The 24,561-nt window shown below is 44.0% G+C and overlaps 1 long non-coding RNA gene across 1 annotated transcript in view; it reads left to right on the top strand.

Moving 5' to 3' along the window:
* LOC144766664 (uncharacterized) overlaps nt 1-24,561 on the top strand; it is a 183,837-nt gene that overhangs the window by 17,934 nt on the left and 141,342 nt on the right. The window lies entirely within an intron of this gene.

The raw sequence follows: 24,561 nt of genomic DNA, 5'->3' as shown, positions 1-24,561 counted from the left end.
TTAGGGAACCCGTCCTGGTATTCCCCTGTGAGATACCCCGGCAGGGTATTCACAAGGTGAAAGCCAGGCATCCCGCCACGAGGGGCCGTAGTGGAGATTAAGCAAGCTATTGCCCAGAGTCGCAGAGTGTGACCCCGTGAGTCGAGTAGGCACCGGAGCGAGAATTGTCGAGTCCGTGGAATTTTTGCGCCCGAGACCCACCGAGGCGGGGAATCGAACCCTGGTCCACGGCCGATCTCAGTTTCCGGGTCTGCCGCCTCTAACCACTGAGCCACGCTTCTCCACTCCCTGATGGGAAGAGTGATGAGACAAGCATGGGTACCAGGACACAAACTAATAAACATTTCTGATGATTTGGTACTAGAGTACTGCAAGCAACTGGGTGACCAAGTGCGTTCTATCTCTCGCCAGATTGGGGAAGACGCCGTCGCCAGTCCAGCAACTCCAGTCCATAAATTGGTTCCAGGTGATTGGGTGGCCCTAAAGAAACACACTCGTTCGAATTGCCTTGCACCGAAGTGGGGAAAACCGAGACAGGTGATTCTGGTAACCACAACAGCAGTGAAGTGTGCTGGTGTACCAAAGTGGATCCATGCAAGCCATACCAAGAAGGTGACCGAAGAGGAAGCAACTGAGGCTGAAGGTTGTCCAGCTGAGGGGTCTGCAGACGTTGGTCCCGAAGTAGTTGATGAAGAACAACCGAGCTCCAGTCAAGACGAGTGGATACCCCTAATCGACCTGACAGAAGATCCCATCAGAACCAGAAGCCAAAACTACGCAGATAGAGAGTGGAATAGTGAGGAAGAGACAGGAACAGAAGGAGCTACTCAGATTATTGAGATTCACGTCAAATCTGAGGAGGAAGAAGATCAGATAGGGAGAGAACAGGTGATTGACACACCTCCAAGAACTCCTGAGATTGAAAAGGGACAGACAGAAATTAGGGCGAAGGTTCAAGCAGAAGAAAATCAAAGGTTCGAAGTGCTTGAACAGGATCAGATAGAAATAGACGAAGGTGTTCAGGACACAGAAGTTGAAACTCAGGAAAGACAAATCCAGTATACACCTAAACAAGGCCAGCTTAGCAACCAGGCAGAAGAAACAGATATAAGACCTGGAACTAGTCAGACAGGAAGGGAAGAAACAGAAGCAGAAGTGCCACAACAAAACGAGAATAAAAGAGCATTAGAAGAAAGCCAAACCACAGTGCCAGCTAAAAGACTCAAGAAAAAGAAAAATAATGAACCAAGATTTATTAAAAGACAGACAGACTAAAAACAGTAGAAGAAAAGCTTGAGGAAAGAAAGCAAAGTTCCAGTAAACCAAAGCAAACTGGAGAGAGCTTCAAGCGAAGAAGCGATCGAATAAAAAGACAGAACGAAAAGTACCAGGATCCTGAATGGACTTACTTGGTGTTGGAGGAATTTGAGGATCTTGATATAACTGACGAAAGTGACGAAGACCTGACTGCTGTCCAGTCTGCTGAAGAAGACGAACCAACCTGAAATTGCCCAGTGTAAGCTATCTGTGCAAAGTTACAAAGAGGGGTTGGAAAACTTCTGTTAAGCGGAGATGTCTGATTCAAATGTGAATGGAAGACCTAGACGTAATTGTTGTAAAACATGCTGCCAAGTATGTTTATGTAGTGTAGCAATAGTACTGATCCTTTGGATAGGACTAACTATAACCCTTCCTTCAATGATGAGTAAGAACCCAAGTTCGTACCCAAATAATAATTTACCTGACGACACTGTAGAAACACACACTAAGATTACACCACGAAGAGTAGACACATTGGACAAACCACTGAGCCTGAAACGGAGACAGTTAAATTTAGAAGCACCAGATGAGGAAGCATTGCACTTTAACAAGATTAAGAAAAAGACTTATTTAAATGTTTTCGCAAACCTATTATTGCATTATGTAGAGACCATGGAAATAGACGACTGTTATGTCTGCATCAAGCTACCTACTTCTGTAGCTGAAGGCGTGACTTATCATCACTTGCCCTTAACCTATGGAATTTCCTGTAGTATACTGACTAGCTTATTTTACAAAAGAGGACCTTTAAAGTATTACTATTCAAACTATGACGTGACATTTTCTGAACTCCCTGTTCGAAGAAATCTAAACCCTGTAAAGACAACTAGAGACGTAGCTAAGTTCATGAGTGATTATTTTCTAACGGTAGGAAAAATTAATATAGATGATGCACATAAAAATAACCTGACCTGTTCTTTACATGAAAAGGAAAACGAGTTTCTGGACATGGTAGAGAAAAGAAGAGAGAGTTTTCAAAAGAAAGCCAAAGACAGGAACCATAAAGTTCCTAAATGGGCAGATAGTATAGGGAGCACCTCAAATGGTGGAGCTACTGCTGCTATGCTCCTTGACTTCGAAAAGAAGGGGAAACTGTCTTAAAAGGGAAATGACTAGTTATTATAACAAGGTTTTCATCGGTTCCAGTGAATGTGAGCATAATTACAAGGTAATTGGAGGTTGGGGTTTCAAAGATGGGACCGAGCCTGTGTTTCCTGGAATCTATTTTATTTGTGGGAACAAGGCTTACTTCAAATTGCCCGACCATTGGTACGGGAGTTGCTACTTTGGTATCGTCTTCCCGAAGATATACCATGTGGGGAAAATCACTGGAAGCAATGAAGAAACTAACAAATGAGTACGCAATAGAAGAGAAACTGCTGGAGAGATCGTAGGAGATATTTTTAGCGCAATAATACCTGCAGTGGGAGTGGTTCTGAACTCGAACAAACTTTGCAGATTGTCTACCGTAGTAGATCGGTTATCTACCGACACTGCTGGAGGTTTCCTGATGGTCAATACCGAAATGGTTGCGATCAGATCTATGGTTTTGCAAAACAGACTTGCTCTTGACACCTTATTAGCAAAAGAGGGCGGAGTCTGCCGAATGTTGAAAGCGCAACATTGTTGCACTTACATACCTGACAAAAGTGTAGGAATTCAAAGGTATGTAAGGAAGGAATTAGTTACTTACCTGTACACTATAGTTCTCCAGTATTATCTTTCATAGATTCACATGCTTGTATCTTCCCCGTCGTCATGGTGGGAGTCTCACGGTAACAGAATGACCATAGCAGTATCATAGAGAAGAAAAAACTGCATAGAAAAACCCCTAGGGACTGTAATATTTGGTAACCAGACCTCATCCTTGTTTGGTCCAAAAGTCAGCCAATCAGCATTGCTGCCCTGCCCTCACACTCCCCAGCAGAAGCTTCCTGCCTTAGATTTCCGGCCCCAAGTGAGAGACCTGGATAATACCGAGACAATAAGTTCTGCCTGAGAAACGGGGAGGCGGGCGGGCGCATGTGAATCTATGAAAGATAATACTGGAGAACTATAGTGTACAGGTAAGTAACTAATTCCTTCTCCAGTATTACATCTTTCATAGATTCACATGCTTGTATCAGAGTAGTAAGTAGTATCCACAAAGCTTGCAGCGTTTCCAGGATAGAACCCAGAAGGAAGTTCTGCAGCTGAAATATCGTTATAACATGATCTGAAAATACCTAGGGCAAATAAGAATATAAAACCATGTATAAACAAATCAGATTCTTCTTAAAGATATGAAAATATATATATATACACATATACCTCTACACATTGTATAGAATATTAAACAAGCAACATAGAATACCTTATTGAAACAGACGTTTCAGAACAGCTTGCCCCACTGCCGTGTCCTCCTTCCACGCAGTGTCGAGACAGTAGTGCTTGGTAAAAGAATGCACACTTTTCCAAGTTGCTTCTCTGCAGATGTCAGGTAGAGACACTCCTGAAAACAGGGCTATCGATGTAGCCATCTTTCTTGTGGAATGAGCAGACACTCTGGAGACAAGTGGTTTTCCGGCTTTCTCATGGCACTTAGTGATAGCCGATGATATCCATCTGGCGATACTCAGTCTTGACAGAGGTAGCCCTTTTCTCTGTCCTTCAAATGCAATGAATAATTGTTTTGATTTGCGGAAAGTCTTCGTTCGTTCGATGTAGAATTTCAAACATCTAGCAATGTCTAGAGAGTGCAGCGCTCTCTCTGCCTCAGATGAAGGATTGTTGAAGAAGGTAGGCAAAATAATAGGCTCATTCAAGTGAAAAGTAGTAGGGACCTTGGGTATGAACCTAGGATTTGTTCGTAGTATCACCCTGTCTTGTCGAAATTGCAGAAAAGGCTCTTCCACTGAAAAGGCTTGAATTTCGCTAACTCTCCTCGCCGAGGTTAGAGCTAGCAGCAGTGCTGTCTTCCAAGATAAGAATTGTAAGTCTGTCTTGTGTATAGGCTCAAATGGTGGTGCCATAAGCTGCGTCAAGACTGTATTGAGATGCCAGGGTACTGGCGGACGTAAAATGGGTGGAAAGGCTCTAAAGAGACCTTTAACAAACTCCTTAATCAGTCTGTGAGACCAGAGGGACGGCTCACCAGGAATTCTTCTAAATCGTGAAATAGCTGCCAAATGCACCTTCAGCGAAGCATGAGATAGGCCTGCTTTTGATAACGACAATAGGTAAGGAAGAATACCTTCTGGGGGTACCGTCAACGGATGTAGACTTTGACTGGTACACCAGTGAGAAGCGTGTCCATTTGGCTGTGTATGTCTTGTTGGTTGACATAGCTCTGGATTGCGAAAGTATTTGTCTGCAGTCTTGTGGAATACTCAAGGCTTGAAATTCCCGCTCATGAAGTTCCATGCGGATAATTTTAGCGATGCTAGGTCCGGATGCAGGATTTGTCCGTTGCTCATTGTTATGAGGCTCTGGAACGTTGGGAATTGCACCCTGTTGCCTTTCGACATCTGCAGTAGGTCTGAAAACCATGCCTGCCTTGGCCAAGCCGGTGCTATCAGGATGACGTGACATGGCTCTGATCTCATTTTGCGAATCACTCGTGGTATTAAAGGAAATGGCGGGAACGCGTAAGCGAACATTCCCGTCCAGTCCATGTGAAACGCGTCTCCCTTGGAATCGCGCTGAGGGTACCTGGACGCAAACTGAGCGAATTTCGAATTGTCCCGGGTTGCGAACAAATCGAACGTTGGTGTGCCCCATCTTTGGAATACTCTGTGCAGCTGAATGTCGTTCAACTCCCACTCGTGCAAGACACTCGTCGTGCGACTGAGACCATCTGCTCGTGTGTTGAGGATGCCCTGGATATGCTGCACATGAATAGAAATGTTGTGTTTTATCAGCCATTTCCAAATTCTTTGCGCCAGCGCAGAAAGGGGTTTGGATCTTGTTCCTCCTTGCTTCAGAAGATAAAACATAGTCGTGGTGCTGTCTGTCTGAATGAGCACCGACGAGTTCTGGATTCTGGGCAGGAAAGCTTGAAGTCCCAAGAACACCGCTTTGAGTTCCAACATATTTATGTGAAGCTGTGCTTCCCACTCTGACCAGTGGCCCTGGATCTCCAGCTCCTGGAGGTGCGCGCCCCATCCTTGTAACGAAGCATCTGTCGTCATCACGTATTTGTGATCTTGAGGTGCAAAGTTGAGACCCTGATTCAAGTTCTTCAGAACCTTCCACCATGACATCGCCACCTTCATACGATGAGTGATGACAATCCGATCTTCGAAGGTACCTTTGGATTGAACCCACTGCTCGTCCAGATGTTCCTGCAAGGGTTTCATTCGAAGACGGCAGTTTGGAACCAGTGGGATGCAGGAGGACATCATCCCCAACAATGTTTTGTACATCCGCACAGAAGTGCACCTTTTTGTTTGAAGGGATGTTGTAAGGCTCATTATCTTTGCCATCCTTTCCTCGGAAGGGTATGCTCTCGTTTCCTTGGTGCATATCCAAGCTCCCAGGAATTGAATGCCCCGATTTGGAATCAGTGAAGACTTTTCCAAGTTGGTCCTTAATCCTAGCCGATGGAAAAGGCGGATGCAGCACTGAAGGGACCTTCTGGCTCTTGTGAATGATGGACCTGTCACCAGCCAGTCGTCCAGATATGGGTAAATGCAATGCCCCTGTAATCTTAAGTGGGCCGCCACCGGAGCCATGCATTTGGTAAACACCCTCGGGCCGACTTGAGGCCGAATGGTAACACTTTGAATTGGAAATGGCGACTCTCCACGGCAAATCTTAGGTATTTCCTGTGCTTCCGATGGATAGGAATATGGAAGTATGCATCCATGAGGTCCAACGAAGCCATGAAGTCTTCCCTTCTTAACAGTAGGAGGATCTCCTGTAACGATAGCATTCGGAAGGGAATTTTCTTTATATATTGATTCAAATCCCTTAAATCCAATATCTGTCTCCACTTCGTAGTTTGCTTCTTTTTGATGAGGAAGAAATGCGAATAGAAGCCTTTCCCTCGGTGTTGTTGAGGTACTTCCTCTATAGCCCCCTTCTGCAAAAGTGAATGGACTTCCTTTTGCAGTTCCTGACGATATTGATGTTGTCTGAGCACCGGGGATGATCTGGTGGTATTTGCATATACTCCAGGGTATGGCCTTTGCTTATTACATCCAACACCCATTTGTCCGATGTTATGGACATCCAATTGTCGAAGAAGAGAGACAGATAATGGTCGTTTTCCGGGATCTGTTGTGTGGGGAGCGCCAGCAGTAGATCATGGTCGCCTGTGAGATTGTTGGTTCCTTCCTCTATTGGAAAACCTTCCTCTGGGTTGTTGCTGGAAAGAGGAATTTGAAGGCCTATATTGATTGCCTGCGTTGTATTGCTTATATCCCTGCTGGTTATAAGGCTGATATCTATTGGATGGAAATGAAGATCTCTGAGTAAACTGGCCCCTTCCACCTCGCTTACGAAAGGACTGGAACCTTCCTTGCTGAAGTGAGCCTAGCGCCCTGGCGGTGTCCGTATCGGACTTGATGCCCTGCAGCGCCTCATCAACGTGTTTGCCGAATAGATTTTCGCCATCGAAAGGCATGTCGATAATCTTCGCCTGTACCTCCGGACGGAATGATGTAGCCTTCAGCCAACCCTGTCTTCGGAGAGAAACTGCTCCTGCCATCTGTCTGAAGGCCATAGAAGAAACATCCATGGCAACATCAATGGATTCCGCGGCCGATTTTGCCCCATCACGGAAAATAGCAGCCGCTTCCTCTTTTTTATCCTCTGGGAGTGCAGCCATAAGTGGTGCCAAATCCGACCACATTTGTCTGTTAAAACGGCTAATCAAGGCCATCGCATTGGCCGCTTTAATAGTGGAGGCTGCCATGACTGCAAACCTCTTCCCGGCTCCATCCATTCTCCTTCCCTTTTTGTCTGGCGGCACCATAGAAGTAGCCACTGGGTTTTTGGAATTTCTTTGAGCCGCTTGTGTCACCACCGACTCCGGTCTCGGGTGACCTATCAGGCAGGCCGGAGAAGACTCTGGAGCTCTATACTTCTTTTCGATTCTAGGAACCGAAACTGCGATGGAAGCCGGCGTCTTCAAAATCTTTAGTCCTTCATCCCACAGGTGAGGAATGATCGGGATTGAGCGAGCAGACTTTCTGGCGTCATCCTTAAAATCATATAAGAAACATTCAGTTTCTTTGACCTCCATGTCCAGGTCAAACCTCTTAGCCGCTTTTTCCATAATGTCATGAAAACCTCCGATTTCCTGAGGAGGAGAAGTGGTTGGCGGAGGAGTAGGTGAAGGATGAGACGGCAAAACGTATTCATGCCATTCCTGCCCTACTATAGGCTCTTGAAGGATTTCACCTTCCTCGGGTTGCTCATCCTCGTCAGTGTCCGTAAGGTCATCCCTGATCGTGACCACTGGAGGTGACCTCACAGGCTGAATGTGAGGAGTAGAATGGGCTCTTGGAGGCTGTGAAGCAGGCGCCTGTGTAGATGGTATAGGCTTATTCGCCTCTGGGAAACGACGATAATAGTCGTCAATCATGAACCTTAGGTCAGAAACCAAAGCCGTAGGAATGGAGATTGACTCTTCTCGCGACTCCTCTCGCGACTCCTCCTGCTGCTCCTCGTCCTCAGTATAGTCGCAAGTCTCCTGAAAGGATTCATATCTTGTAGATTGAGACTGAGCCCTCTCCTTAAAGGAAAACACCTCTTAATCATCTGTGTCCTGGCTCTTTATTTTAAGTTGCGAAGGACTGTAGGCCACTCCAGACGAGTCCTCTCCTTCCGAATCCTGCTCCAGCAAGGAAGATGGAAGCAGAGGCGAAATCTGCGTCCACGACGTGAATTCTGCAGATTTGCTGATGGTTGCTGAACCTTTTGAAGACTGAAATGAGCGAAACGATATCAAAGTCTTCGATTGAGGTGATTTGAACGCATTTGCCGTTGAAAGTGCACTCGTCATCGACGGAGACGTCGTCGACGGAGTCATCGTCGTCACTAAAACCATCGTCGGCGGGACCGTCGTCGACGGGATCCCCGTCGACGACTTCGACACCGATTTTGTCGTCGACGGTGTCGTCGATGGATTCTTCGTCGTCGACGGATTCCTCGTCGTCGACTGATTCTTCGTCGTCGACGGATTCTTCGTCGACGGTAAGATGAAGCTCGTCAACGTAGTCATCGTCGATACGGTCTTAGCTCCCGTCGTCGACGCAGCTGTCGTCGTCGAAATAGTCGTCGTCGACGGTGAAGTCGTCGACGGAGCAGAAGTCTTTGCCACAGATTTTACAGCAGGAACCAGGGAACTGGTCGCAGGAGCAGACCCTGCCCCCTCTGACCTGACAACTTCTTGATAGGAGTAGGGGGAAGAGAAGAGGTTTCCTTCACCTTAGCTTTAGCCTTTTTAGACTCCACCATTCCCTCAGAATGTGAGGCCTTTCTCTTTTTAGGTGTCAAAGGAGCAGAGTCCTCACCAGAGTCCGAATCTGATGCGGCCTTCTTCTTCTGAAGCCACAACAGTAGCCGAGCCTCTCTGTCCCTCAGAGTTTTAGCAGAAAAGGTTCTACAATATTTACAATCCTTAGCCACATGCTTTGGATGTAGGCAGTATAAGCAGTCCTTGTGAGGATCTTCAGAGAAAAGCCTGGCCTTTCAACAGGATCTGCAAGGCCTGAAAAGCCTCTTTTTAGAGCTTTCAGCCATCACAAAAGTAATAGGTACACACAATACCTTAATCCAGAAGGTTAAACAGTTGAAAAACCAAAGGTCAATAGTTCACACTGGAACAGTAAACTGAGCAGAACTCAGGGAGACTCCTTTCTCACACGAAGGCGGTTGGAAATCTGAGGCAGGAAGCTTCTGCTGGGGAGTGTGAGGGCAGGGCAGCAATGCTGATTGGCTGACTTTTGGACCAAACAAGGATGAGGTCTGGTTACCAAATATTACAGTCCCTAGGGGTTTTTCTATGCAGTTTTTCTTCTCTATGATACTGCTATGGTCATTCTGTTACCGTGAGACTCCCACCATGACGACGGGGAAGATACAAGCATGTGAATCTATGAAAGATGTAATACTGGAGAACATTACAAATTTGGAAAAAAGAACTTAAACCACTGGAGGTTGACAGTGCCTGGAAAAGACTTACTGATAGTCTCTCTGCTGTAGGTCATTGGTTTGCACAATTAGGTAGAGGTTTGTTGTTTAAGGTACTGATGCCAATTGCCATAATAAGTTTCATCATATTCCTCATATTTGTCTGTTGCAAATGTCGCAAACACCAAAAGAAGTACTCTGTGAATAAGAGGTGTGAAAAGGAGTGTGGATGAACTTGAATTAGAGGAACTGAATAATCAAATTTACAAGAGGGTGAAAAATTCTCACCCTAACAAAGAAGTTAAAGAAAAACTGAATCGAATGTTGGAAGAGATTGAAATGAACAAAGTGTGAGAAAAAGTTGGCATCTGATTCCATTGGTTTTGTGATGATAGTAAATATCATCAAAGAGGGGATTGATGGAGCAAGGATTCGCACATTACGCGACTTGCTTGAATTCATGAACCCCGAATAAAATATAATAAATTAATCCAACATGTATGTCTTACTAATTTCCCCGTTATTCCGACATTTTGGGTGTCCCAGTGAAGCTTGCATATGTGTTTATTAACATTAATACGCTTGCTAATGAAAATGGCCGCTGCTTGGCGGGTTTCCTTCTGCGCATGCGTTGGTCACACTCACGTGACGTGACGTACTTGCAGTTCTGGTGGGAATCTTTTGCGCTTGCGCATTGGCTTTAAGATGGCTGCTTAGTGTCCTCACATGGTGAAGCTTGCGATGATGCTTTCGTGTTGTCATTTGTTTGCACTAAAACCCTAATGCCATAGTTTATATAAAGTAAGGGGTATAGAGTAGCTATTCATGGTATACAGTGTATTCATTTATTTTTGTGTTTTAATTTGTTTTCGCTTACTTTTCATGTACCGCGATTCTGAGGGTCTGAGAGACACTCGTAACGCCATGTTGAGCATCCTTACTGCGCATGACAGTCTTCTGCCGGTGGCATTGACAGCATGCCAACTGAAGGTCTCTGCCAAGAGGCTCCTGAGAAAGTGACCTGCGACCTAGCAGGAGAAGCTGAAATGTTCTGCAAACGCAACAAATGTATTAATTTCCATTGTATTCTGTAGAGCATGTCATGGGAACCCCAAAATCAATAGGCGGTCCCAGAAATGTTAATACCGGCTTGTAGAAATCAAATGTGATTGGTGTGTTGACCTATCCTACTTGGGGACCAATCGAAATTTGGGATTCTGACACTTGCAACATTTGGGGGGTGGTACACTGACCCAAAAACAGTATAACTAGCCTAGGTTTAGCTAGAGAAATTGTCCGGCTTGTCCGAATAGCTGACCTGTCACTGACCCAACGCACTCAATAGGTGACTGATACAGAGAGCTGCGGAGCATTCTGTCCGAACTTTCCATAGACTCGAGGGGTTTTTCTAAGAAACCTTAAGTGCTGGCGGAGCACTTTGCTGGGGAATTTGATAACCCAATCGGGGTTCTGGCTGATAGCTGCAGAGAAGGTGGAGCGCAGGCGTTGCTTCCGAACTGCGGGTGCTAGTCGTTCCTTGGTGGTCCTGTCCTGATCCTAATCTGGGTTTCCTGTCCTGGGGTGTCCATACTGCACCTGCTGCCCTGTCGATGACTGTCCTTCCTTGGGGTCCCTCCCGTTCTTAACTGACCTGTGGCCAGGGTTGGTCTTCACACCATTCTAGGTAAATATAGTACTGAAACTCTATGCTGCACCTTACTATTTTTCTGTCTTTCGCTTTAATAAAGACATATTTGCATATGTTGATTTTCCATGCTTTCTGCACTACTAAATGATTTTATCATATTACATTGTCTTACCCGTTCTTCAAGTACATTCCTTTATAGTTCATGATATATAGATGTTCCTTTTCTTTACCCATCCTTTAGTGAATTCAAGTAATCACACAGTTTTATTAGCATGGTTTACTCTTACTTTACCTATGGTTCCTCTTAATGGAGAAATATTTCACTGTGAAATTCTAGTATGTTCCTTAATTTTCCCGTCCTGCAGACATCATACTGAGTCTAAACTCTGAAACCTATTTTAGTGGATTTTCTGTTCTTACATTCCTTTTAGACCCATAAATGGCTGGTTTGATTTATTTTCTTTATGGATATATACTCTTTATAATCTTGGTAATAGATGGTCTACTTATTGTAAATCTTATGCTTTCTGAATCTGAACTTTAGATGAAGGTTTTTAAAACTTCTTGAGTTTGTGTTTATTACCGGAGTGCAAATATAGAAAGTATTTTTGGTATCTGCCTTTCTTTTACAGCTAGCTCCCTGATCCATTGTGATCATAGGTACCCGTAACGGTGGATTGGTAAGTCGGGTACATTAGAAATAAAATAGGAAGGAACAGGGTTACTGGTAGTAGAGTGCAAGGTCACCTGATTAATGTCTATGATAAATTGATAGTTTATGGGTCCAATGCGTATATGGTAAAATTGTTGGTTAGGTGACCTGCGCGCTCTATCAAGTAGACCCTGGCTTTGGGTCTAGTGTTGCAGGACTAGACAATGAACTACAAGATCTCACAGAGATACCCAGGGCCAACATTTTGGCAACTTTTGCCTCAATGCATCGCTGAACCCGATCAGACATTCTGCCCTTCACCGGCGGACTATTCCCTGTGTCTACATCATGCACACAGATGGGTGACAACCCTAGCGCCAGTGAAAAGGAACTGGAAAAATGTCCCAATACCTCACTACGATATCTCTGCTGCTCAGACCTTAACTCAGGGGGTAGGTGAACCCCTTCCACAGTGCTATACCCCCTGACACCATGCAACTAGTAAGGAAGAAGCTCACCACATTCAAAGTACTCAGCCGTAGCCATGCTATTCACTGTAATCTCGTCGGAGGTAAGACTCCAGCCTATTCACATGGAACACCCTCGTTGGTTTCCTTGTGGCACCGGTGTCCCCTAAGGGACTAATTAGGAGTGTGGCGGTGCGGAAGTGGCCCGCCAGATTACGAGTTTCTTGGGTCCGGTGGGCTGTTTTTGGCAGTGCCTCTGAAAAATAGGCACCGCAATGGGCAAGCCAAAAACAGTCCATGCACTGCAAGGACTATAATGTCCATGCCTTGCAGGAAATGGGGTGCATGCACACATGGAGGGCACAGTTTGTACTCTCCCCCCCCGCATGCATCCCCATGCAAATGAGTAACAGGGGGTCCTGTAGGGCCACATTTGTTTCAGGACCACCAGCCTTTACATGGAGGAAAACCTCATGACACCGCTGGTGATCCTGAAACTTGTAATAAGCATGGCGGTGCCGCAGCAGCACCACCAGCATATTATCACGGAGGCCCTGACCGCTGTGCCACCGTAGGGAATGGCGGTTCCATGGCGGTGGTGCAATGGTGATCCGACCACCCCATGTGAAATGGGGCGGTCAGACTGCAGTTGGGTGGACCGTACCTGCCACACCCCCGCAAGTCTGGCGCTCCTTAGACAGCAAAACTCCTAATAAGGCCCTATGTAGCTTACCTCAAAACTTCTGAACTACTTTGTATTGCCAACAACATTTGTCCTCCAAAGCCCCAGGACAAATTTGTTTTAACACCAACTGCCCTTGATCTTCCTGATACCCAGTCAGCGTAGCTCTCTGGTCGTAACATTCATTCATCAGCACTGGGCTAGCCTAAAGGTTTTCCTTTTTTTTTTTTTTTATATTTTTATTGTAAAACAGAAGGGTTTTTTCTGGCACACACACAACACAGAATACAAATAAAATTAATACATATAATAAATCAAAGTTACTATCAAGAAAAACAATATAGTACTAAACATAATCTTCAACACACAAAGAAGAATAAAGGTGGAAAAAAGACCATAAATCAAATTAATAATTCATCAGTCTACATTTGCATTTGACCTTTCCTTCCATTGATGTACCGGTTCCCAAATTTTCCTTCCCCAACTTTTTACCCTTTTACCTTTTTTCCCAAATATACCCTTTTCGAGGTTAAATGTCCCTAATAGTAAAGCAATCCACTGCTGTATTCCTGGCGGTAGGGGGTTCAGCCAAACTCTAGCAATCAACAACCTGAGAACCGCCATTGCTACGAATATAAATTCACTATGGTCGCCTTCACAGTCCCTGACACCTAACATAATTACTGTCGGTGTTAAAGTCACATTTACGGCAAGTGTATGGACCATAAAATCCTCAATGCCTTTTAATAAGGGCCTTAATTTAGGACAGAGCGCAAACATATGTATACTATCTGCGGCAATAGCATTACATCGCCAACAATTAATCCCTGTAGTTGCACCCCACTGGGCTATGCGATCTGGAGTATGATAAAGTTGGTACAGCGTTTTAAAGTGTTGCGATTGTAATGGGGCAGAATAAAATGCTGAACAACCTAACTGCAAGGACTTCAGAAAAGACTCACTCGAAGACCCTAATTTTCCAGCCCATTTATTACCAAATCTGTCAGTATCATCCTTCTTCGTCTCAGCCAACTGGGCATAGAAATACCGAATGGAGCACACCCCACTTTGCGCTATTGCTTCCATAATGTTATTTGTATTAAATCCACCTGCCCCTCCTTTTTTCTTAGAGAGAAAACTCCTAGTCTGCAAGTACTTAAAAAAACTATATCTTGCTATATTAAATTTAGCCATCAGGTCTGAAAATTGCAGTATGTTACCATCTAAGTTTAGCATATCTCCTATATTTTTAATACCTTTACTGTTCCAGTCTGCCATAATGGTATCAGAAAAAATTAAAGGGGGTAGGGATTTGTTCCTATACATTCTAGTATACCTGTTAAATCTCCCTAGTCCACAATTTTTTGCAGCAGCACACCATACATTATAAGCTGCGGCAACTGTCTTGAAACGTGTACGTTTGTAGTATGATGAATCTGTACAGTTTAAGAAAGCATTTGCTGAATCTTTGCCCAAAACAATTGAATAAATCCTAGTTGAGATAGCTTTAACTTTCAGATCCCCTTCATTTGCTCCGATTAGACCTTGAATATATTGTAATACCGATGCCCAGTAAAAAACCTAAAATCAGGAACCCCCCAGCCTCCCCTATCCCTTGGCAACGTCATAAACTTGTATGCCCGTCTTGTCTTCCCGTACGACCAAATACATTTATTAAGAATTGCCTCAAGCTTGTTAAACCAAACAGACTCAAACAAAGGAGGAATAGTACGAAAAAAGTAAAGAAATTTAGGAAGTATAAGCATTTTAATAATATTAGTGCGGCCCACTAACGTAAGCCTAAGATTATTTATCCTCAGCAAGTCCGAGCTTACTTTCTTTAATAAGGGCGAGATGTTACGCTCAACTACTGTCCCTAAGTTGGAGGAAATTTCAACCCCAAGGTAGACTGCTGCAGGGACCACTCGTGGATCATTACATTGAGCTGCTATATTTTTAATAATCTGTGTTTTGGCTCTATTAAGCTTATAGCCAGAAATATTGCCAAAATTTAGGGCTTCTTGTTCTATCTCGCCAATTGCCATTTCAGGATCAGGAGTAATTATCGCGACATCGTCAGCGTATGCCATTACTTTAAGTACTATCTCATTTACGCACATGGGGGGGATACCGGGATTAAGTTCAAGTTTGCGTAAATACGGATCCATATATAATGCGAACAAGAGAGGAGAGCTAGGACAACCTTGCCTTGTTCCTCTTTTAATCTGCACTGCCGTTGTTAATTCACGATTGATTTTAATTCTAGCTGTTGGATCCCTATAAAGAACCTGAATTGCTTTTATAAAATTATCACCAAACCCCATAGAACTCATTAGCACCCACAAGTACTCCCAAGCGACCCTGTCGAAAGCCTTCTCGGCATCTAGAAATAAAGCCGCGACAGGGCCGCCAGAGACCTCCATGGCATCAAAACAGGTAATCACAGTCCTGACGTGTTCTGCAGTCCCTTTCCCCGGAATGAATCCGTGTTGAGCTGGGGTAACTAATTTTTCTATGACAGCTGACAGCCTTGTAGCCAGAATTTTCGAATAGAGCTTTACATCAGCATTCATTAAGGCAATAGGTCTGTATGACCCAGGATTTATGGCGGGTTTACCTTTTTTCAAGATAACTATAGTTTCAGTCTCACCCCAAGATTTTGGAATTGAGATATCCCTCTGGGCTTGAACTAGTGTGTCCAGTAGCTCCACTCTAAGAACTGATATAAAAGTTTTGTAAAATTCAATTGGTAACAAATCTGGACCTGCAGCCTTAGAGGATGGGAGATCTAATAAAGCTATTGACATTTCTTCGAGCGTTATAGTGGCCTCGAGTATAGTATTTTCCTCAGAATCTAGTTTCCCAAGTTGAATGTTTCCTAAATATTCCCTAATTTTGTCAATATCTACCTCAGTCTCTTTGTCATATAGTCCAGTATAAAACTTCCAAAATGCATTCCTTATTCCAGCAGAGTCAGAGATCAAGTTGCCTGAATCATCCACTATATTTTTAATGTCCCCTGCATTGACTTTTTGTCTGGACCTAACAGCAAGAATATGACCAACCCGCTCGCTGAACTCACAAGCCTGCTCCTTCTTTGTTAAATAACTAACTGCTGTCTTATTAGTAATTTTTCCGCTATCTCCGCCCTTAAAACCATAATCTCCAACAATGGTTGATCCAGCGGGAGCCCCCTCATGATTAATCTACTTAACTCAGCCTCAGCGTTCAAAAGGGAGTTAACTTGCTGATCGATCATTTCTCTTTCTTTTTTCCGTCTATATGTTGAAAAACTAATTGTCTCTCCCCTGACACCTGCTTTAAAAGCATCCCAAATAAAACCACTACTAGTGCTCCCCATATTGTTGAGCCAAAACTCGCTAATCCATTTTTCCATGTGTTTACAATAACCCTCGTCTTGTAACAGAGCTCGCTCGAATGTCCATCTGTATGGTTTCCTACCTAGCCCATTTAAACTAAATGACAATAACAGTGGGTTATGGTCAGACACCAAACGGGGTAACTTCTTAATCTGCGTGTTAGAAATCAAAACATTAGAAATTAAAAAATAATCCAATCTTACTGTTATATTGTGAGGAGCAGAAAAAAACGTATCCCCATCTATCTGCGGCTGCAAATTGGCCCATACATCTGAAAGAGCATTATGCGATGCCATATCTACTATCGCCCTATGCACCCTTTTCTTCCTCGCCACATATGAATGGCTCAGTTGTAGCTCAATATTTGCCGGTCGACTAATATTAAAGTCTCCGCAGCAAACGATTGGCTCCGACCAAGTTGAGAGTTCATGATCCAGAAAATGGAATATATCTGGGTCATCACACGTTGAACCGTAGATTGAAACCAGTGTGAACCTAGCACCTCTGAAACCTATTTCTGTAATCGCCCACCTACCCCAGGTATCTTCTTTATTCCTAAATACTGTACAATCTACTCCTCTCCCCAGAATCGCTACCCCACGGGTTTTGGAGGCTTGTTTAGTATAAGCTAAGACTTTAAAGCCAGTCTGTTCTAGCAAAAACCCTTTTCCACCCTCCACATGAGTTTCCTGTAGACAAATTAGATCAGGAGACACTGATTTACAAAATGCAGAAACTCGTAGCCTTTTTTGGAGATCATTGAGGCAACAGACATTAAATGACAAAATTCGACAAGTCATCAAAAAACATCATAGATTAGCACCAACTTCCAATTCCAATTCCGACTCTTAACCAACCCCACCACTTCCTTTTTCCTCCATTTGTACAAAAACTGCACCTGCCTCAAACTACATTTCACTGTGTATGGTGTGTGCCATTTCCCCCCCCCTCTTCCCCCTCCTCCCTCCCGTCTCCCTGAGCCCCCCCACACTGCCCCTCCCCCCTCCCCCCCTACAGGCAAATAGGTCACGAATGACCTATATGTGGACCCTAGGGAAGCAGCAGCCGCTACTCCTCCCCACCGCTAAGCCAACAAATCCGGCATATACAAAATTTAAATCCATTATTTGTTCTCCTTATATCCCAAAACTTCCACCATGTAGGCCTTCGCCTTAATCTCTGAAAGGAAAAATTTAAATTGGCCCTTGGTCACAATTTTCAATTTTGCCGGGTATAGCAAATAAGCTTCAGAGCCCAGAGCCTGAATAAGTGGTATCAGTTGCCTCAACCTCCATCTGCGCTCAACTGTGGCATGGCAAAAGTCTGGTCTTGCAAAGAACGAGACATTGTTATAGGAGCGTCTTGACTCTGGCTTCGCTTTGTCCAAAATCAGCTGCCTAAGGAGAAAATTCCCAACAAATATTAATAGAGCCCTTGAACGCCCACCCTGTGCACCAGCCTGCGGCTGACCCCTTTTAAGAAATAAGGGAAAGCGATGGGCCCTTTGAATTTCAGTTTCCCACTGCCAACTAGATAACTCTGGAAAAGCCCCCTTTAGCAAATTAACCACAAACAATCTGGGGTCCTCCCCTTCAAGACCTTCCTCCACGCCTAGCAGTCTGATATTATTACGACGCTGCCTGTTCTCAAAATCTTCCAACTTCCAATTGACATCCTCAGCCACCTTTTGATGCTCTTCCTTATATGTTTTCAAGTCTCTCAAGTCATCTTCCACTTTACTAGTCCTTTCCTCGACATGTCCAACTCTCTCCACCATCTCATCTTGTCTTTTACTTATGGTTCTAAGCTTATTCTGTATCTTCCTTGATTCCTGTCTTGCCCTCCTACTCTCCCCTCTAGCCTCAGATTGCATTAATTTCAGAGTGTTAAAGAGAAGATCAAGTGTAACAGGAGGCTGCGAGGATTGAGTAGGGCCATGTTCTCCAATCAGTGTTGCCGGACTGTCTTGCTCCATAAACGAAAAGGTAGTGGTAGAATAATCCCAAGCTAGCCTTTTAGTAGGATCAGTAGTACTACTTGCAGTGGAGGGTTTCCTTTTAGAGAGGCGTTTTTTCTGTGAGGTTTTCCTAGCGGGGGAGCTGCTGACTGAGTCAATACCCGTGGATTCATCTGATGGCTGAGACTGTGACTGAGACTGTGACTGTGATTGCGTATCTTCATCGACAGAGTAAAATCTTTCCACAGAAGCCGAACCACTAGCGATGCCGATCTCGGCAGAGGTAGAGGATTCACCTCCTGATCTAACCACCCCACTTTCCATGCCTAGGTCCATAGTTTCTGCCCAAGTTAGAGGTTTAGTCAGCAATGTACCTCCATAGGCTCCATCGGTTGCAGTAGCCTCCGTTCTAACAATAAGATTTTGACCAAATAGCTCGGTCTCCAACTCTGCTGCTGGTGTCAACGCAGAGGGCCTTCGAATTACACCTAAAGGTTTTCCATTGCTTGACTCACGTATTGCTCAATCAACTTACTCAGGCCAAACACAAAATCCACTACATCCTTCTGTGAAGACTGGCGTCCCATTTCACCCCTTCTCCAACTAAGGCTCCCCAAACCAGAGGTCAATACAGAATCTCAAAATTAATGAACACTAACCCTCTTAATGCAGAATCTCTCAGTATACAAACAAGAGACATGTCATGGGAAGATCCTCAGTTCCAATTCCTAATTCAATGAGTGAGATCTTACAAAGGTTCTCTGACAGAGTTCCCATTATGCTCTTAAGTGTTTTATTAAACCGCTTCACCAAACCATTAGTTTGTGGATGTTATTCTGTGGAGAAATGGTATGTAATAAAAACTTGCTCCCACATCTCTCCGATGTAAGAAGAGTTTAAGTTGGTTACCCAGTCTGAGATTACCGTCCTTGGAAATCCAACCTTAGGACGCTCTCCCGCCCAGGAGAGCTCTTGCTACCACCCATGCAGTCAAGCTCCTCTGAGTCACTGTTTCTGCGTACCTGATGGCATGATCCACCACAACCAAGACCAGCCACTCACAGTCATACAGCATATGAAAAAGATTTCACACCTTATGGAGGTCAATCCAAGAGAGCCTTCAATGACACTTGGGATCAAAACTCAACAAGTGGTTTGCTGTGGTTAAGTTTAGGAAAAAAAGGAAATTAAGCTGAATTTGTTACATTTTGGTAGTCCTTTCCATATGACTATCAGCCATTCTCCAAAACCAAATGGCAAATTTAATTTATACTCTTCTCAATAAACAATCCAGGAGACACCCACTTGAGTCTTCTTCACTCAATGGATGGTTCTGCCTCTATTGAGAGGGGCTTTGTGAGCTTTGGCTCAATGTAGGAGTGAAGCATTCAAAGCATGACTATGACCAGGGCCACTCTAATTATGCGGCAGCAGCGGAGGACCAAATTGTGCGGCAACAAAATTAAAACTATGCAGTGTAATCCAGCACATTTTGTGATCGTATTCCTTTATTAATTTATCATTCGGTCTCGCCTAAGCCAGCGCACGCGCTGTCTGTCGAGACTTTTAGTAAGGGCTTCAGAAAATGCTACCACTGTGGCCTAGAGTTGCGGTTACACACGCGCTCCCGTCATGGCTCATTAAGTGCATCGCTCGCGGGCACCCTTCCAGCCCGCGATCACTTTCACTTTGATGGGCGCGTCACGCGCACAACTCCCGGGCTTGTCTTCCATGTCATCACTTGTTTAGCTTGCTTTTAATCAGTTTATGTGTTTTTACTCCCTTTTAATTTGCCTTAAACATTATTTTCGCCAGTACTCTTCCTACACAGGGGAGCCTGTGCTTCACGCCAAAGTCGCTGGGACTCGGTTTGCATTTTACTTTTCCCTACCGGTTTTTATTCAACTCCACCGGACCGCTTGCAGCACTCGCCACTCTCCTGATAACACACCTCCCTTGAAAAAGCAGCTGGGAGCGCATCTGCGCGGCTGCAACAAGGTTGGTGCAAGTTAATTTCCTTGTACAACACGGAGGTGCCGATTATTGGAGTGCCCTGACTCCGTCAGTAGCACCACCTTGGGTGAATGGCTCATCCCTTTTTAGCTTGCTTTTAATAAGTTTGTGTTTTTACTCCCTTTTAATTTGGATTAAACTTTATTTTTGCCAGTAGTCATTCTGAACAGGGGAGCCTGTGCTTGAGGTCAGAGGACTCTGGACCTCAGTTTGCATTTTACTTTTCCCTACCTGCTTTCACTCAACTCCACCGACCGCTTGCGGCACTCGCTACTTCCCTGACCACGCCCCTTTCATGACAGGCTTGAAAAAGCAGCCGGTAGTGCCCAGCACCCATTCCCCTGGCCGTTTTATTCCAGCCCTGGGCCAAAGACTCACCTATTTCCATGAAGCACTTCTGGCCTTATATTTCCCTGGTAAAACCATGCAATGCGCCACCTGGTGCCCTAATACCTTACTGGAACCTGTTACTCCACTGGGCAAATCACGCAATAGAAGTGGGCGCTCACCACCTCACTTGAAGCAGTCATTGGCCATTAAACCAGTACTTTCTACCATTAAGGTTAAGGGTCACAAGGACTCCTCTCAGTTCAACTGCTCTTTTTGAATAGCAGATCCTCAGTGAAGCACTTTTCAGTATTGTGTGAATTCTTACTAATGTACCTCATTGATATGTTTGTGACAGAAACTTGGGCTGGTAATAACAAAAGGAGAGAGAGGGTAAAGGGCACTCTTGGTCCCCCTGATCAATCTTGTAAAACAACGAAAGAGTGTAGTGAAAAAGTGTATAAGCACTAGACACAGAGTAGAAAAAATAGAAAAAATACCCCTGAATGAATCACGTTGGAAATCAGCGGAGATTTTTCAGGAAGCCCTCACTCACCACCCTGGGTGGTGACATGCTTCATCATCGAGCCCACCAGGAGAAGCCGAATGCCTCCCTGGTGTGCTACAACGCCAGATTACTACGGAGCTAGTTCTTTGTGGCAAAGGTGTCAAAAAGAAATGTGAATTAAAAATGTCAAAGACTGTACCATACAAAAATTTATTCAATGGTCAGTTTGACATAAGTAAAATATGTGTGGGAAACTTACCAGTTAATGACTTGGTTGTTTCCACTTAAAGTGGGGTCAACATGTTTCTGCCCAAAGAACCAGCTCCGCAGTAACTCTGTCTAGTGCTTATACACTTTTTCACGACACTCTTTCGTTGTTTTACAAGAAACTTGGGCTGACCAATGCTCGGGCCCAGATATCATAGCTTAGAAAACAACAATGGGTTTGCCCGGTGTCCCCCAGGACCTGGGATTAGGATTAAATAAAATAAACAGCGGTCCTGTCGGGTGTGTCAATTTCTTTTAAGATTCAAAACAATATTGGCTTGTAATCACAATTCATAAGTCTTTTGGTAAAAGAACAATGTAACACACACCGGAAAATAAGTTTCAAATTATAGATTTGAGGATCAAATCAAATATTGAAGGCTAAAGCAATATACATATTTAGTTACGCACAAAGGGAATCAAGTGACTGTGGTCACTTGTGGTGATAGGGGATATGAAAAACACACTATATACAGTACAAAAATGCAGTGCAGTGAACAGGGAGAGAACATTCTGGTTCGTCTTGACAACTTTGTACATATGGCCCACAGTCAATTCAATTGTTTCCTTATATACATGGGCAGTGTAAAGACATATTGTATGAGTCGACGTTTCGACCCAAATTATAGCGCAGGGTATGATGCGTCTTAGAAGGGTCTTCTTCAGGACAAGTGTGTGGGGGGGGGGGGGCGGAGGTATGTAGCAGAGATGCAGAATGCTAATAAGTCTCTGCAGAGGTGGGGTCCAAGCCAATCAGTCCAAGTTACCTTAATGAGTTTCTTTCAGGATGTTAGATCTCCACCAGCCGGTTGGAGTCTGTGACCAGTTAACGCGTGTTTACGGATTCAAGCTGCATCCTGCCTTCTCTTACTAAAAGGCAGGACGCGGCTTGAATCAGTAGGATGATTAGAAGGATCCATCCAGAACATGGAGCAGAGGTATCTTGGCAACACAAGCGGTCCAAGATCACCTGAAATGGGTCATATCCATTAAGTTAGGGTCTTTGACTTAATGCAGCACAATTATGCTGGAGAGAGGACTAAGAGTTGGGTTCACTGCTGACCGGCAGGACAGACGTCTAAATCAAAAGAGCTGATCCTCCTTTTGTAGTAATACACTGAGAATCATTAAACAGGATAATAGTAACAATGTGTATTGATAGCGCTTAGTATTAGCAAAGCTGTGGTATGAAGCATTCCAGTACCAAAGCAGTACTGTTCAGGAATCTCACACACAAGCACCTGAATGTGTGAGATTTTACTAAGGTATACCACACAAAAGGTGCTGGGAGTCAGAGACGGAGTGAGCAATTTTGTCACTTCTAAACCAGCTGCAGGTATCCAAAAGGTATGTATAGGTCACCCCCCCCCCCTTGTTATTGTGGCATGCTTCTTTATTGGTGACCTACCCACCACAATGTGGGTGGCAATCTCAACTGCTAGACGGGAGTTCAGATACATTTAACTGAATAATAGCAGGATCCAGAATTATGGTAAGAATATCTTGGGACATACCTCAAAGGTATTTATTGGGACACTCTAGATAGGATTAAAACCGTATATTGTGGCGGTCAGGTGAATTTTAATGAATCATTCATTCACTTTCATCTAACCAACATCTTTTGGCCTTCATCCATGCCCCTACGAGTCATCGGCCTTCGTCAAGCCTTTAATTAGTTCAGTATTCCCACCTATGCTACAAGGAAGGCAAATCACTGTTCAACATACTTGGTTCAGATTGGTACCTCCAAAGATATTAAACAAATTGTTCAACAAATAGCTTTCTTAAACTGAAGACAGCTCCCCGAGTGGAGTGGACATTGGGAAACCCCATATAATAACAAATTATCCAAATGCACAGTGGTAGCTCCATCATGGCCACACAGCAAACCTATGTTCATGCATGTGTTTTCACACTCCTCTATTGTTCTCACCCCAAATTTGGTTTACTTTTGTGTTTAGGATAAGAGGGGGTTCTGCCCTGCAGTCACACACAATTGTGGCCCTGACATGTGAGAAAAGAGACTCTACAAAATGAACGTCCATTTTAGTTCAACAAGCCCTGAAGTGGCAATTGAACGTAAAAATTCACTAGGTGGACTTATGACAGCAGCCATAGACCAAACATTATAGATAATCGTGTGGGTTGCTTATTTTTTTCACATATCTAGCTTATCATGTGCTCCTTGTGTATGTCATTTGTTGTTGAGACAAAACAATATCCATTCCCCACATACAGAAATAAAAGTAGCAACTAGATGGGTTAATATCAGATTTTATTAGTTTGGCTTTTTGTCAGTTTCATTTGCTTCCTTCTTGGTCAAAGACTTTCCTTCCTCTTCCTGTGTGTATCTCCTCTGAAGCGTAGCCCTGCTGCGCCTCAAGTTCCTCCATGTATCAGCCACCACGTCCTTGACTTTGTTTTTTAATTTAAAAACAGTCGCTGCCATGCTGCTCCTATTTCATGACACGCTTCAGCACACTTTATTCCACTTTTTATTTTTTTTACCACTCAAAGACTGCTCTGTCTTGGGGCGGTGAATAAATTACAAACTATACTAGAAGGATGTCACTGTAGCAAGTGAAGTCCAACCCGTTAAGAGTACAAGGGAAACCTGTAAATAAGCATGTGCATCTTACAGGGGTCTGTCAGTTTGGTGTATAAGCAATTTTGGGAATGATCTGGAGGCAGTAGATTGATAGGAGGACTGACAATCTCTAATGCCATATATTGCAAGGCCCACTAAAAATCCGAATAGCGGCTTCCAAACAATGTTATTATTTACAACAACCATTGATATTTCGGGCCAAGGCCAAGGATTGTTCAATATTTATAAAAGACATAAGCACACTAAAAAGGAATACACTACTCTACTAAATCTGGGTTCCCTCTTTAAGCCACAAATCCCAGAAAGAAAGGTAATAAGAATCCACAGTGTGTTTTTGGAGAATCTCAAGTTTCCTCTAAAGTATTTGTGCCTTCTACCCTCAGAGTGAACAGATTATTCTGAGGTAGGCGCATCTCAGCCAGTTCTAAGAACAACACCCAATCTATTAGGTTTAGTAACCAATCAACTCACATCACTCACCCTTATGGCTTAAGGGGTCTGAACAGTAGATTTCCTGCAGGTACACTCCAAGTCAAGAATAGATTATATCGGATGTAAACTGAGAACTGGGTTACCGTACATGATTTAATTGTGGTACCCAGAGACGTAAATTT

Source organism: Lissotriton helveticus, chromosome 7 (assembly GCF_964261635.1).
Source record: "Lissotriton helveticus chromosome 7, aLisHel1.1, whole genome shotgun sequence".
Taxonomy (NCBI): domain Eukaryota; kingdom Metazoa; phylum Chordata; class Amphibia; order Caudata; family Salamandridae; genus Lissotriton; species Lissotriton helveticus.
Note: the sequence above shows the minus strand (reverse complement) of the source record. Positions and strands in the feature narration are given on the sequence as shown.